The sequence below is a fragment of the Numida meleagris genome, chromosome 1 (genome assembly GCF_002078875.1).
Source record: "Numida meleagris isolate 19003 breed g44 Domestic line chromosome 1, NumMel1.0, whole genome shotgun sequence".
Lineage (NCBI taxonomy): Eukaryota > Metazoa > Chordata > Aves > Galliformes > Numididae > Numida > Numida meleagris.
In genome coordinates this window covers 152208133-152222209 of record NC_034409.1, presented here as the reverse complement: position 1 = coordinate 152222209, position 14077 = coordinate 152208133, and the positions used below count along the sequence as shown (strand labels likewise).

The 14077-nt window shown below is 38.2% G+C and overlaps 1 long non-coding RNA gene across 1 annotated transcript in view; it reads right to left on the bottom strand.

Moving 5' to 3' along the window:
- Positions 2536–14077, bottom strand: part of LOC110408386 — a 34852-nt gene continuing 23310 nt past the window's right edge. Inside the window, exons 5-6 of the long non-coding RNA XR_002444300.1 lie at positions 6444–6564; positions 2536–5517 (exon numbers count right to left, since the gene is read on the bottom strand). This is a non-coding gene — a long non-coding RNA (uncharacterized LOC110408386). The remainder of the gene's footprint in view (positions 5518–6443; positions 6565–14077) is intronic.

Below are 14077 nucleotides of genomic sequence, written 5' to 3'. Positions count from 1 at the left end.
TCAATTGTGAAATGTAAATACCTACTCACTTAGTTCTTAAGTACTATCAATTTTATCTTTCAAGAACCAATCTTCCTTTTTTTCCCTTCATTTCCTTCCTCTTTCCCTTCTTTCCTTTCTTCTGTTGGTCCATCTGCCCTCTCACATTAGATTTTTTGGAGGAGTGGGCAGAGGAGTGGACTGTATTACAGTTGGTAAGGCTTAGACCTTGGATCAGGTTTATACTTACCATTAGCAGAGATTTGCCCATATCACTTGTCCAAGTAAAGCACCCTTCTCTCTTTTGTTTCTAAAACAGAGATTAAAAGTACTTACTTCTCTTTTTTTCTGTAAACTCTTCAGAATCTCTTTATAAAAATCTATTATCTCTGCTAGAATTCCTCTAAGTCGTATTTAGAGGCTTTTAGAGAATGAGAAGAGAGGATTAATTCATTATTTGGTTTGCTTTGAATCTCAGCCTTTTGAATGACAGAAATGCAATGCCCATTACCTCAGAGATGGACACATCTGCAAATCTGTTAGAGTTAAGTAACAGCACTGCTTGCACAAGCTGAAATTTAAAGGTCGAAAAAACTTGCATCATCCCTGAAATATAAAACGACAGATGCTCAGTTTTCCAAGGCTGCATTTTAAAAAGCTTTGGGCTGACTTCTTAAGAGAGCCCTTACAGAGTTCTGTTCAGTCATTTTGATGATAAATTGTCCAATTCAGTTCATCCCCCCCTGTTTTTTTTTTATAAGAATTGTTTTGAATAAAGACAAATTAAAACTAAGCAGGTATGTTTCAGTAAGTAGTCCTGTATGCATATTTTCGCAGGTCCTAGAAGCAGTAGATCTGTATTAGGATGGCAGTGGCCTAGATAAACTATTCCTACCTCTGAAAAAGGGCAACCTATGATAGGTTTAGTGTTACACTGACAATGCTGCATAGATTCTGGCCTAAATCAAGCAGAAATATCTTTACACAGTTGTGCATTTTAGATATACAGATACCTATATACACCCAGCCAGATAAAAACTAAATGTTCATCTCTAAAAGGGCATCTACATCATGATATTGGTTATTCTCTGTGTTTACCTCAGATTCCATCTCCCCACACTGCAGACACATTAGTTCAGTCTGATCTGGAGAAGAGTGGGAGGGAGGTACAGCTGAGTAGTGGTTCATGCTGGATTCCATGCTATATCAAATGGAGCATTCTGTAACTACCTCCTGCCATGAAAGCCAGAGGCTCTCAGTCTTTGTTGGGGGATGAGTAAAGCAGATAAACTATGTCCATGCAGCTGTATGAAAAAGCTGTCCTTGGTTTGAAAGGTTCCTGGATCAGGAACAGCTTGTTTCTCCTTGACTTGGCCATTTTTATTTTCTTTTCTCAATTTAGCAGGCAATGTAGGTACCAAATCAAGGTGGATGGTTAGAAATACTTTGACAGTCAAGCAGCTTGCAAATGAAATGCAAATAACTTTCATTTGAATGGCAAGGGCTAGTTATCTGCCTTCTAAAATTTAGCTTACAACTGGAAATAAATGTTTAGATGTGATATTAGGGGACATGGTTTAGTGAGGAAATATTGATGGTAGGTGGATGGTTAGACTAGATGATCTCGAAGGTCTTTTCCGGCACTGGTAATTCTATGATTCTCTTTTGCTACATTTTGCAGTGAAGTCATAATAATCTGTTTGGAATTAGTCTGTTGCCATGGGCTGCAGGAATCAGAGTAGGATGCAATGACATTGAAAGGTCACTTTGATCTCTAATGGCTATGGCTCTAGGAATGACAAATGGCATTATTCTGCTACAAATGTAGTGCAGGAACAACATGATGAACTGTAACTGACTTGCTTTTAAGCATGTAGATCTCTGAGACTTAAAAGAAAGGATGATGGAACCGTATTAAAAATGGAATAGATTTATTTTTCATTTTAGTCTTTTTTGAGTAAAGTTGGATGGTTGTTGGATGAGGTAATTTCACTTACAGAAATATAACTTTAAAAAGTGACTGTGTCAGTGGATATTAATTCTCATAAATTTATTATGGTATTTAAATTCTTCTCCTTTTGTAATGCTTCACAGGAGAAAGCCTTTGACCAATAGTCATCATAATTTTTGTTTTCCTAGAAATGTTTTAGGACTCTCTTATCACAGGAAGTAAAGGATATTATTTATTTTCAGAAGCACAGATTTGAGACATGTAACTGAAGCCACAGAGTTTGCGCTTGGTTTGGGACAGTTGGGCAGAATGGCATGACTGAGTCATTCTGAATTAACACAGTCCTAATGGTTATGTCTTGTAAATGGTATGTCTTATGTAAAGATACTCTTTATGGGGTGGAAAGGAGACAGAACACAGGTTTCTACTACAGCAAAAGCTGTTAAAGAGAAGTAAGGAGTATGCCAGTTATGAAGCCTGTTTTGTATAATTTCTGTGTAGCTCTAATAAAAAAAAATTAAAATTAAAAAAAAAAAACATACCCACCATCACTCTCCATGTCTCTTTTATTTTCTGTTTATTTTCTCCTTCACGTTTCTATGTTCTTTGAATCATTTTCTTTCTTTTCCTTTCTTCTTTCCTCCATTACTTCCTATCTCCCTTCCTCCAACCCAACATTCCTCAAATTTTAAAGTCAACCTATTCTATAGTCTCTATTAAATAGTCTGTTTTATTCATTTTCTAGTTGGGATACTTTTATTAATTGACAAGTATTGCCACATGTGTGTTGCTCTATGTATCACTTTTTCATTTAGAGTTCACTGCATGTTTTGCATTCTTGAGAATCATTTGTAGAAGTTTTCCTTTGTTTACAAAAAGACAACTCAACCAAGCTATTATTCACTGCTGTTGTGAGATGACAGTATCTCCATCTCTCTTTAAACAATACTCACAGCTTTGGGACAGGTTTAAACAGACCTTTGCTTTAATACCTTCTTTCAGTTATATCACTGAACTGTATTCCAGATGAGAATTTCCTCTTGTCTCAAGCACTGTCTCCCAGAAATATAATAGGGAGATAAATTGTCTCGAGAAGAGGACAGCTTAGATTAAAATGTGGATAACCTACAATCCTCTTCTCACATCAGTAAAGACTGTGCTTTAGGCAACTGACTCATCTCACGGAAAAGCACTTCATTCAGGCAATACTGTCTGCCAGTCCAAAAGAAACTCAAAAGCTCAAGTATTGTCAAGTTTTTCCCTGTGTATAAATGACCCAGTTCTGATCATGAAACCATTGTCTAAGCCTGCTTCCCTGCCTGTGCTGACTATGATATCTTTGGGCATAGCTTGGCACGTAACCTATGGCTACATCGACAGCTAAAAGAAGAGAGCAAGGGACCAGAGCCAGAGGTCAACAGCCACAAGTTCACACTGCCTATGGTGTGTCTCTTCACTAACAAACCTGCCTTGGAGACAGCTAGTTGGTGTGGTCTGCAGTGGGGCCCTGCAGAAGAAAAAAAGTTAGGCAGCACGGGTTGTTGAGGATCCTGATTAGCCTAACTTTGTTTATGCAGTGGTGTGCAGCTACCCTTTGAGACTAATTCAGTGCCTGCTCTGAAGCTGGTAAGAAAATCAATAGTGAACAAATAAATGTAATCCAAATCGACATTGATGAAAAGCCCTCCTAGAATGTGGTATTAGTCTAAAGCTGCCCCTTGAAAGCCTTTTAGCAGCTACAGAGATTTTGCAGTGTGGTAACAGCTTCGATAGGACTTCCTTCCTGAAGGCTGGCAAGAGGGTGACATTGCGTTTATTTCCCCAGTTCTGCTATCCGAGGGGACGCTTTACTCTCTTTTCCACCTCCTCTGCCATTTGCAAGTTGCTTGCCTCCTCTGTGGACTCTGCCTACTTAAGAAGCAACTTAGGCATGCCTTGATGTTCCTCCTGCCCACTCTCACAGCTTATTCTTCTTTATATAATGATATCGGTTTGTTTCTAAAGAGGGACTGTTAGTTACCTGAGTTTATTGCTTGAAAATTCAGTAAATAATCAAACATTATGTTGCATTTTGTTTCTAGATCTTCTGTTTACATTCATCCATTAAAGAGCTCCTTTTCTATCCGTGGAAGTATTGTACCTCACTGTCTGGGGGCTTGCCAAGGTGACAGTGGAAAATGAGGATAAAAATCTTTGTCTTCTTCTGCATAATCCTTTGCATTAATCACACATCTCCGTTTTGCATTGCGAGTAAGTTGCCATTCTCCGAGGGAGCTGCACTTTACCATCAGCAGGAGAATAAATAAAGGAAAAGTATTAATCTGTTTTAATCTCAAGTGCAGAGATCATTTTTTCTCCAATAATAAGAAGCTATCTTCTGAAGATGTACAATGGCACTATTGGAATATCTGTTTTACGTCTTGGTACATGCTACAGATGATCAAAGTAGCAGATTTCGTTAGTTTAAAGCAGTAGAAAAGCAGGGTGGCAGAACATCTATATAGCACCACAAAACAACAATGAATCAGAGGATTCAAGCTCTATAAAATGCTTTTTCAGCAGTTCCTCGGTGCACAAAACAACATTTCCAGGTAGATCAAGTGACAGTTCTGAAATAGTTCATTCGACTGATATTCTCTCCACTTTCATTCTCTCACGAATTACTTCTAGATATTTTGTGCATGTAGTCTTCTTTCAGTGTCCATGTCTCAGTTCTACAGACCAATCATCAAAAGAATTTTGTCCTCCACAACAGTGAGAAACAGGGTTTTTTCCAACTTCTTTTTGCTTGCCATGCAAACTCAAACTCCATTAGTAAATGAACAGTGAAGAAACTTACACATTCTGTTTGTTAGCAACAATTTCTCAAAATGCAGCAGATTCAATTCTGCTACTTTCATATAACAATGACATTGAATCAAGCAATAATGTTTTCTAGGACTGATTGATTCATTCCATACCATTACACAGTACAGAAAAGGCAGATATTCACCATCCAGATTGAATCGTTGAAATGCATACTTTTAGGCACCTATTTCTTTTCAGGAACGTGAGAGCTAAACTATTGCTTATGAGTAACCAGCAGTATCAGTAATCTTCACATGATTTATTAATGCCTTGCTAAAAAGCTCTGATGTAACTGTCCAGTGCTGTTTCCTTTTTCCTATAGGGAGAAAAAAATCCCAAGCGCTGTCATCATCAGCTGGCTTGTGTCCAATAATTTCAAGCAGCACTATTTAAAATTAATTTAAATGGCAGAGAACTGGGCGTTAACTTCTCTCATATGTCAGGAGAATAGGCAATAAAACCAATCAGTTGAATCCTAGCAGTCCTTCCCTCTGTAATAGTGGGAGGAGAGGGTGAGATCACCAGTTCTGCAAAGCCTTAAGTGACCAGCTGATTTCTTTGTCTGCTGGTCTGCACACTCTCCACTAGCAAAGCAAGCCAGGGGACGTGTTTCTCTGCTACTTTGTGAATAAGAAGCTTTCACATATAGTCCCATTGCACTGTAAGCCTAAGCGTCACTGTCAGAGTCCTCCTGAAGACCATATACGCCTCCATAAGTATCATTTTTTCTTACATCACACCTGTAGGAAGAAACAGTTAATGAACAATGTATAGCTTTAATACTCGTGGTTCTGAATATGAGCAAGGCCCCTGAGAATACTGGAAGTAATTACTCTGTCTTCCTTTCTGTTTTAGCTTCTGGGACCAGCTTTGTTCACAGCATTTTTTTAATGAGAATTTCTTGCCATTTTTAAGACTGGCACATGGCCTTTGTGGCTTGGAATGGTTCAGAATGTGCTGTATCAACTCTGAGAAATGGAAGCAGGCATTGAGAGCCAAGATACCTTGTATGGAAGAAGCAGTCTCACCTGTTGTAATCAACTTTTTTTATTTTTTTTTTTCTTAACATATTAAAGGACCACATGGCCTTACTGCATTTGTAAAGGACTACTTTAGTTTGTGAGTTCTTTGTGAATCTGTGAACCAGAGGAGGTTCAGGTTGAATATTGGGAAAAATTTCATCTCAGAGAGAGTGATAATGCATTGGAACAGGCTGCCCAGGAAAGTAGTGGTGTCACCATACTGGAGGTGTTCAAGAAACATGTGGATGTGGCACTGAATGACATGGTTTAGGGACATGGTGGGAATGGGTTGATGGTTGGATTAGATGATCTTAGTGGTCTTTTCCAACCTTAACGACTCTATGATTCTATGATTTTATTCAAGAATAAAAGCGGTCTATATCAATTTATATATAATATGCGTGCCTATGATTTATATTCAGTCTTCTTGAAATTTGCTGAAGACACAGAAGTGTAAGTTAACACAAAACACTCTTAAGATAAAACTCACATGCTTCTGTATATTGTGCGTAGGAAGACATTTCATTTTTCACATGCCAAATAGATGTATTTAAAACACATTTAAAAGAGGAAGTGTTATCAAGTCAAAATCCAACTTGTTTTTACATTGTTGTTTTATAAAATGAAGGAGAAGTTGTGCCTACTTGTAGCTGAAAGTCTGTCGTGATTTCCTCAGTAGTTTGAGCAAACACCAATGGGCAGTAGTTGTTCAGCTGTTCCCTTCATTCCAGCTGGAAGGTGTTCATAAACATCTCCAGTTAGAAACTGCAGCGTACAGGGAAGAAGGGGAAGAGGGGCTTAATACACTGTAGCTATTTTGAATTAAGATTAAAATGATGCTCAGTAGCTGCTGCTTTTTTTTTTTAGCAATAATTATTCTGAGTGCGTGATAATACTTGTTAGTGACTGTGTCTGCTTTAAGTCTCCACTCCTTGATATGATCTTGAACTTGTGCCATTTTGCAAGGGGCACTGATTAAAGGGTTCTGTTAGGGTGGTGGGAGACTGACATCACAACATTAGCATCTCCTGAATCTGAGAATCACAGTCTCATAGGCAGTGCACATGTGAAATTACAGTTATGTTTAACTGACATTAAATAGGCACTGTTGACATATTAAAATACTGTTAAAACTGCTACTTCATCAGTTACCATGATTCTATGATCAGCTGTGCTAACAATTCTAACGTATTGTTATTTATGAATTATTTTGTTAGAAAATTACTGTGTCAATGTCATGTATCAACATGTAAGTGGTATTTTCAGTACTCTCCACTGAGTACTGTCAGATACAGGTTTTTCTGTGTGTATACTACCCTTAGAATTTATGCTAAGACTTATTTCTAATAATATAATTCAGTCCATCACTCTAAATAAATAGAGTAAAACTTCCTTTTAGGAGGAAGTTTTTCACTCAGAGGGTGGTGATGCACTGGAACAGGTTGCACAAGGAGGTTGTGGATGTCCCATCCCTGGAGGCATTCAAGGCCAGGCTGGATGTGGCTCTGGGCAGCATGGTCTAGTGGTTGGCAACCCTGCACTCAGCAGGGGAGTTGAAACTCGATGATCTTTGAGGTCCTTTTCAAGCCAGGCCATTCTGTGATTCTATGAAATTACTTAAAAGAGACTTGTTGTGGAGACTGAATTAAACGTGAGTGATTAGAATATTCAGACGTGCATTTATATATGCAGAGCTCATCATGAATTACTTTCAGTACCTTTTATTTATAAAGATGAAAACCAGCATCCAAAAGCTAAGCAAACACCACAGATAAACTATTTTCGGCTTCAGAAAATGCTCTTACTTCTAAAAGTATCCTACAGGCAGCAGTTCTTCATCTAAGATGCTTATGTTTTAATCAAGGGCTGTCAAACTTCTTGACAACTAGAGGAGAGATTACTTTATAGCTGTTTACTCAAGGATCAGATGGCAAATAAATTTTACAGTTTTAAAGGATGATGGAAAATGATCTGAGGACCATGTGAGAATTTCTCCCTGGCCTGCCAGTTTGATGGCCTAATTTGAGTAATGAGAAAATTTTACTATGCCCTGAATACAAATTCTACAAGCAACTTTATTGCAGATGTAGCATTGCTGCAAATATCCAGTTTTCTATTGTCTGTGATAAAGCAGAATCTCTACTGCAGTGTGATTAAAGTATAATATTACTCATTTTATCTGAAAAAACATGATCAAATGTGAACAAAACTCACGGCAGTTGAATGGCCTTGACTCTGCAGGATGTCAAGGTAAAGATCAAAATGTTCTCTTTCATGATTATAATTTAGGATTCTACAATATTATACAGGCAGAAAAGCAGATTCATTAGTGGATGAGCAGGTGATACAAGTAACAACTAATGGACAAATCCCAACTTCAGAGAAATCATTCTTATTCCTCTAATTTCATATCTTCTTGTACCCTTGAATTTTCTTAAAAAACATTTTTCAGACTGTATTTATTTCTGTCTTTTAGTTTATTGAAGACAACAGGAGTCTGCAAAGAACATAGCTATATATGTCTATTCTTCTGTCTGTGCCCAGCTTATTTCTACACCTTTAAAACACAACTTTTTTATGTCCTCTGTTGCAAAAGCACAGTTCTAGTTTGTCTATTGAATATATTCCTTTAGCATTTTCACACACGGTTCCTGTTTTACTGTGGCATTTAGTAGCTTCAGCGAAAGAATACAGCATCCTGCTGTTCACCTGCTTAAAAATCTGTTTGTTTGTAGAAGATAATAGAAGAGGGGAGCTTATAAGCACAAAACAGACTGACTTTTTACACAGATAAATGGTGATAGAACAAGGGGAAATACCTTTAAACTAAAAAGAGGGAAGTTTAGATTTTATATTAGGATGAAATTCTTTACTGGTGAGGCACTGGCACAGGCTGCCCAGAGAAGCTGTGAATGCCCCATCCCTGAAGGTGTTCAAGGCTAGGATGGATGGGGCCCTAGGCAGCCCAAGCTGGTGGGTGGCAGCCCTGTCCATGGCAGGGGGGTTGGAACTGGATGATCTGTGAGGTCCATTCTAACCCAAGCCATTCTATGGTTCTATGATACTCTACAGTGCCAAGACTTTTGTAGCATGTGATATTAACTTGGGAAAGCAAGTACTCAGCATAAAGTCTTACTCTTAAGATCTCAGCTGAACGACTGTTGCTTCAATGTAGCCATACACTTGGATAAATAAAAAAAAATGTAAACATTTCAGATTATTTTATTAGCTAGAATTTCTCTCAGCCAAATCAAACCAGAAGATTAAGGTAACAATGGAAACAGGACAGGGAAATTTGTTATTTGGGATTTTCTGGTAGAAGAAACTGGTTGGAAGCTAAGAAGTGGGAAGAATGCAAAGGAGGAGCCAGAAGAGTAAGCCTGAGAGGGAGAAAATGGGCTGTGGGAAGCTTCCCCTCACTGCAGTGCTCTGCAGTGTCTTGGGGCAATGCCATTATTCTATTGAGATCAGTGGGATTTTTGCTCCTGGCTCTAGTGCAGCAAAGATGACTGTCTCGGTGCTTATCACAAGAGCTTGACCTTGCAGGCAAGGAAGTGATTGCAATTTAGAGTGCCTCAAAAAATAACTTGTGTCACATGCTTATTGGGTTCAGTAGGAAGACAGCCTTCATTTGTCAAAGTCAGGTATACTTATTCCACCTAAAGATCATCCTAGTCAGATTTCTCTATCAGATCACTTTGTTTAGAGAGCAGAGGGAAATCTGGGCACGTCTGGATTTATTCCCACATGTTGACTCACAACTATCCTACTCAGTGCCAAAACCACTCCTAGTAACACTTTCAGTCACTAACAGCAACTGACAACCAGTGGGAACAGATAACAGCAGAGATAAACTCTCAATCTGCTTCAACCTGAAGCTTGAATTTTAGTGGAAGAGAGATTTGAGGAAGTATTAACTGAAGACACATTAGGGGTCCTCTACTGAGTGATCAGTAAGTCAACGGCTTATAAGCAGTGGAAGTCCTTTCCTCCGGAAAGTTCTCCCTAGCTACCTGCTTCAGTGCCAAAACTGGTAAGTCCATATTATAGAAGTATGCTTGTCTGTGAAACTTTGAAAATTAATTTATTAATTTAAAAAACAAACAAATAAAAAAAGCAAATCACATTTGTGATTTATATTCAGTGTCTTCCACACAAGCTGCTAAATTTACAAAGTAGTGTTTATCCTTTCAGTCCTGCTGTGTGTAATCTGGACTCTAATTGTCATGAAAAATTCTTTTTTTTTTTTCTTTATTCTCAGCACTAATATTTGACTTCTTTAAGTTGGTATTAGGAAACTGGTCAGTCATGCATCTAGACTGCATTAAAATGACCCATTGATACAAATCCAGTTCATAAATACTTAGCAGGACGGGAATAATAAGACAAATAGAAGAGATGCCAACATCTTCTGGCATAATTTCAAGAGGAGATGATACTGGATGTACACAGAATGTGGTTTATTAAGTAAGTGTTGTCATTCTACATTTAACAATTGCTATATTTTATTTAGGAGTTCATTACCTCTCATTGTATGTGAAGAATGATTGACACTGTTTTATTTTATTTCAAGAAGATTTCCATGCTATTTATTTAACATGTCTTCTCCTCTGAAAGATGACTGTAAGGATAAAGACTGGGATAATCATCCTTTGAGTAACAAAGAACTAACTCAGACATAGTTTATTCTACAGAATCTTTTTCTTTACTTTATAAAAGCGTTGGTTGAGGAAATATATAGTATCCTACTGGCAAGTTTAATTCAGAGGCATTGACTTCCTCAAAACTCTTCCAAACTAGAAGTTTTTATTTCATAATTACATTTATATCTTGCCTTATCTCAGTTTCCTTGTACACATCACATGCACACTTTCCCCAGGAATGCTGACGGTAGGTCTTATGCACCTACACAATATTTGCTCTTTGACTTCATCTTCGCACTCGTTCCTACAGAGTTTTGAAAATGTACTCAAAATCATTTAATCTAACATACTGAAATACTCAGTAGACACAGGGTTATATTTATTTGGATCAGGAATCATAGAATCATAGAATCACAGAATTAGCTAGGTTGGAAAAGACCTACAAGATCATCCAGTCCAACCATCCACCTACCACCAATAACCCCACTAAACCATGTCTCTCAACGCACTATCTAAACGTTCCTTGAACACCTCCAGGGACGGTGACTCAACCACCTCCCTGGGCAGCCCATTCCAGCGTCTGACCACTCTTTCAGTAAGTAGAATTTCCTAATGTCCAGCCTAAATCTCCCCTGGCGCAACTTGAAGCCATTCCCCCTCGTCCTGTCACTAGTTATAAGAGAGAAGATGCTGACCCCCAGCTCACTACAGCCTCCCTTCAGGTAGTTATAGAGAGCGATAAGGTCTCCCCTGAGCCTCCTCTTCTCCAGACTGAACAATCCCAGCTCCCTCAGCCACTCCTCATAAGGCCTGTGCTCCAGACCCCTCACAGCTTCGTCGCCCTCCTCTGAACACGCTCCAGGGCCTCAGTGTCTTTCTTGCAGTGAGGGGCCTGAAACTGAACACAGTACTCGAGGTGGGGCCTCACCAGGGCTGAGTACAGAGGGACAATGATTTCCCTACTCCTACTGGCAACACTATTTCTGATACAAGCCAGGATGCCATTGGCCTTCTTGGCTACCTGCGCACACTGCTGGCTCATGCTCAGCCAAGCATCGACCATACCCCCAGGTCCAGGAACAATAAACTTACTTATCCACCAAGCCTCAGCAGGTTTCAAGTTCAGTTCAGATTTTGATTTGCATTCCACCAGTATGAATACTTTCTCTGGTATCTGAGCCAATTGACTAAGCTCAGACAGTTGAAATCCCCATCAGTTTGTAAAACTGGGCTGTGATGCTAGAATTTATTCTGTTAAAAGATGGACAAAGAATCAGAACTTTGATAAACGTGTAGAATGAAGTAAAGCAAGTAGAAAAATTTGGAAGAAGTGAAAATTGGAAACCTCGTGGTTCATTATGTATTCATTCTGGAGGCAAGCTGGGTACCATTCACAAATGAAACAGCATTTTATGAACTATAAGAAACCTTGAGCTGTCTCTTGCTACTACACCAGATTCTTCTTAACTCTTTCAAGTTCTGCAAACCATACTCAAAGGGGCGAGGGATCACCAGGCCAGTCTCTTTTGAGGTGTTGTAAATTGTAGCTGCATCTTTTCAGCAGGATAGTCTTACCCTAAGATTGGTTGTTTCCTGGAAAAAAAAATGAGAATGTTTTAATGTCACATCCTGACCAGAACTGCTGTTGTGCAGTTCAGTTCTGCATTGTGGTTTCCTGTGAAATGCTACATCACTCCTCCTTCGTTCTATGGGTTTTTGCTTCAGTTGCATTCTGCATATGTATTTTTCTGGAGCCAAGTTTTTCACAAGCAACAGAAAATCTAAAAGATGGCTATCATCCAAAACTAAATATATTTGGTTCCCTTTCCTGAGCTGAAGAAATTTGGATTTAAAATAAAGAGGTTCCTGTAACTGTTACACAAAGAAGTAAAATTAGGCTGCCTTTTTCTAGCTGTGCTTTTCTTATTGCATAAACATGATGTGAAAAATAACACATAATTTTCACTGTTGTATTTGTTTGTAATGTATGACAAACAAGTAGCAGCGGATAAAAGCATTTCAGAATATGATCAATCTGAAGTTTTGCAAAACTGCAAAAACAATAGAGGAAAAATTTCTACATGTTGAATTCAGATTTCAATTTCCACCAAAATACTTGAACAATCAATAGAAATACATCTGAGCATTCTGAATATATGTATCCTATCTCAAAATTTAAAATTGGCCATCAAGGAAAGAAAATCAAAAATTCAAGTTTAAGAAATGTAGGGAGACTATTTTGTCCTCTTCTTTTGCACAAGAAGTGAGAATGATAGAGGTCTCCGGTGAAATTAAGCAGGTTTAAGCTGCCATTTCTCTCTTCTGGGATTTCAGTCATGTGTGTTGGAGAAAGCTCTTCCATTTGCTGTGCTGAAGATTATTTGATAACAGATCTTATTTTCATTGCTCTGTTTCCACCTAGCGTTCAAACTGCAAATTACACTAAATGATAAGTGCGTTACAGAATTGGTAACTGCAAATCTGCGCTGGTCTGAGCTTCGAGGGCATTTGCATTACAAATAAGCAAATGAGTACAGTAATATTAAATATTTCTCTTACTAAAAGGTATTTTCAATAGTTCCTAAAGATTATCACTACGTCAATCAAGTATCGACTATAGTCTTTGCTACATGATCTGTTCGGTTATTTTAAAGATTACTTAAATCTTAGAATCCCTCTTGTGGATATCATTTTTGCATGAGGACTGTTGTTGAACTGAAGACAAATGAATGCACTGTGGTGACTGAACGACATTCATTACTCTCACGGGCAAGAGTGTGCTGAGGCTGAAGTCTAGAAGGGGGTCTCTGAACTGCCCCTAGGTTTTCATTCAGGCGGACTGATCTGGGCAATCTTTCTCCATGCATCTCAAGCTATAAAGTACCTTTCAGACTTTATAACAACCATAACCTTTTAGTAACAGAATATGGAGGCTTCAAAAACTCCACAGTGATGTGGAAGAAAAGAGCAAAGATTTTTGTGCTGAACTATGACAGGAGGTTCAGCAAACCATAGCTAAAAGATTCAGTTTATGGATCTACCTTCTGAAATGTAGGAATCTTAAGGATGAATAAAAAGCATATATAGACAGTGCAAGTGATGCTTTACATCTCTTTTAGGTTATAAGACTAAACAAATTGGGCCTTGGTCTTACACATTTTAATATGTCATATATGCTTAAAAAAGTAAAAAAAAAATACTGGTATTGCTAAACTCAAACAGTCTTTCATAAAAGGTAAGTATGGCAATAGCTTTGAGAGCTAAGTTTTTTATTCATGCAATTTTTAGCAAAATCTAGATACAGCAATTCTGTTTGTTTGCCCATTCTTGCTAGAGCAAAATAGCTAAACGACTGATTTGCACCACATGCACCTTCTGAAAAATAGAGGATTTTTATCCATGCTTCCAGTGTGTAGGGGGACAGAGTCTCCTCTCTTCAGCATTTGTAATTTGGACATTTGCTTTAGGAAAAATGCTTCAATTCCTTTTTTTCTCTTGCATTTTCTCTTTGACTACATGCAAAAGGGAAATAAGTTCATGCCAAGATTAAGGAAGAGGACTGTCTCAGGCTCATAGTTTCTTGGCCATTCTCTCAAGACAGCGTACTAAGTGCTGGTTTATTAGATAGGAGGCAC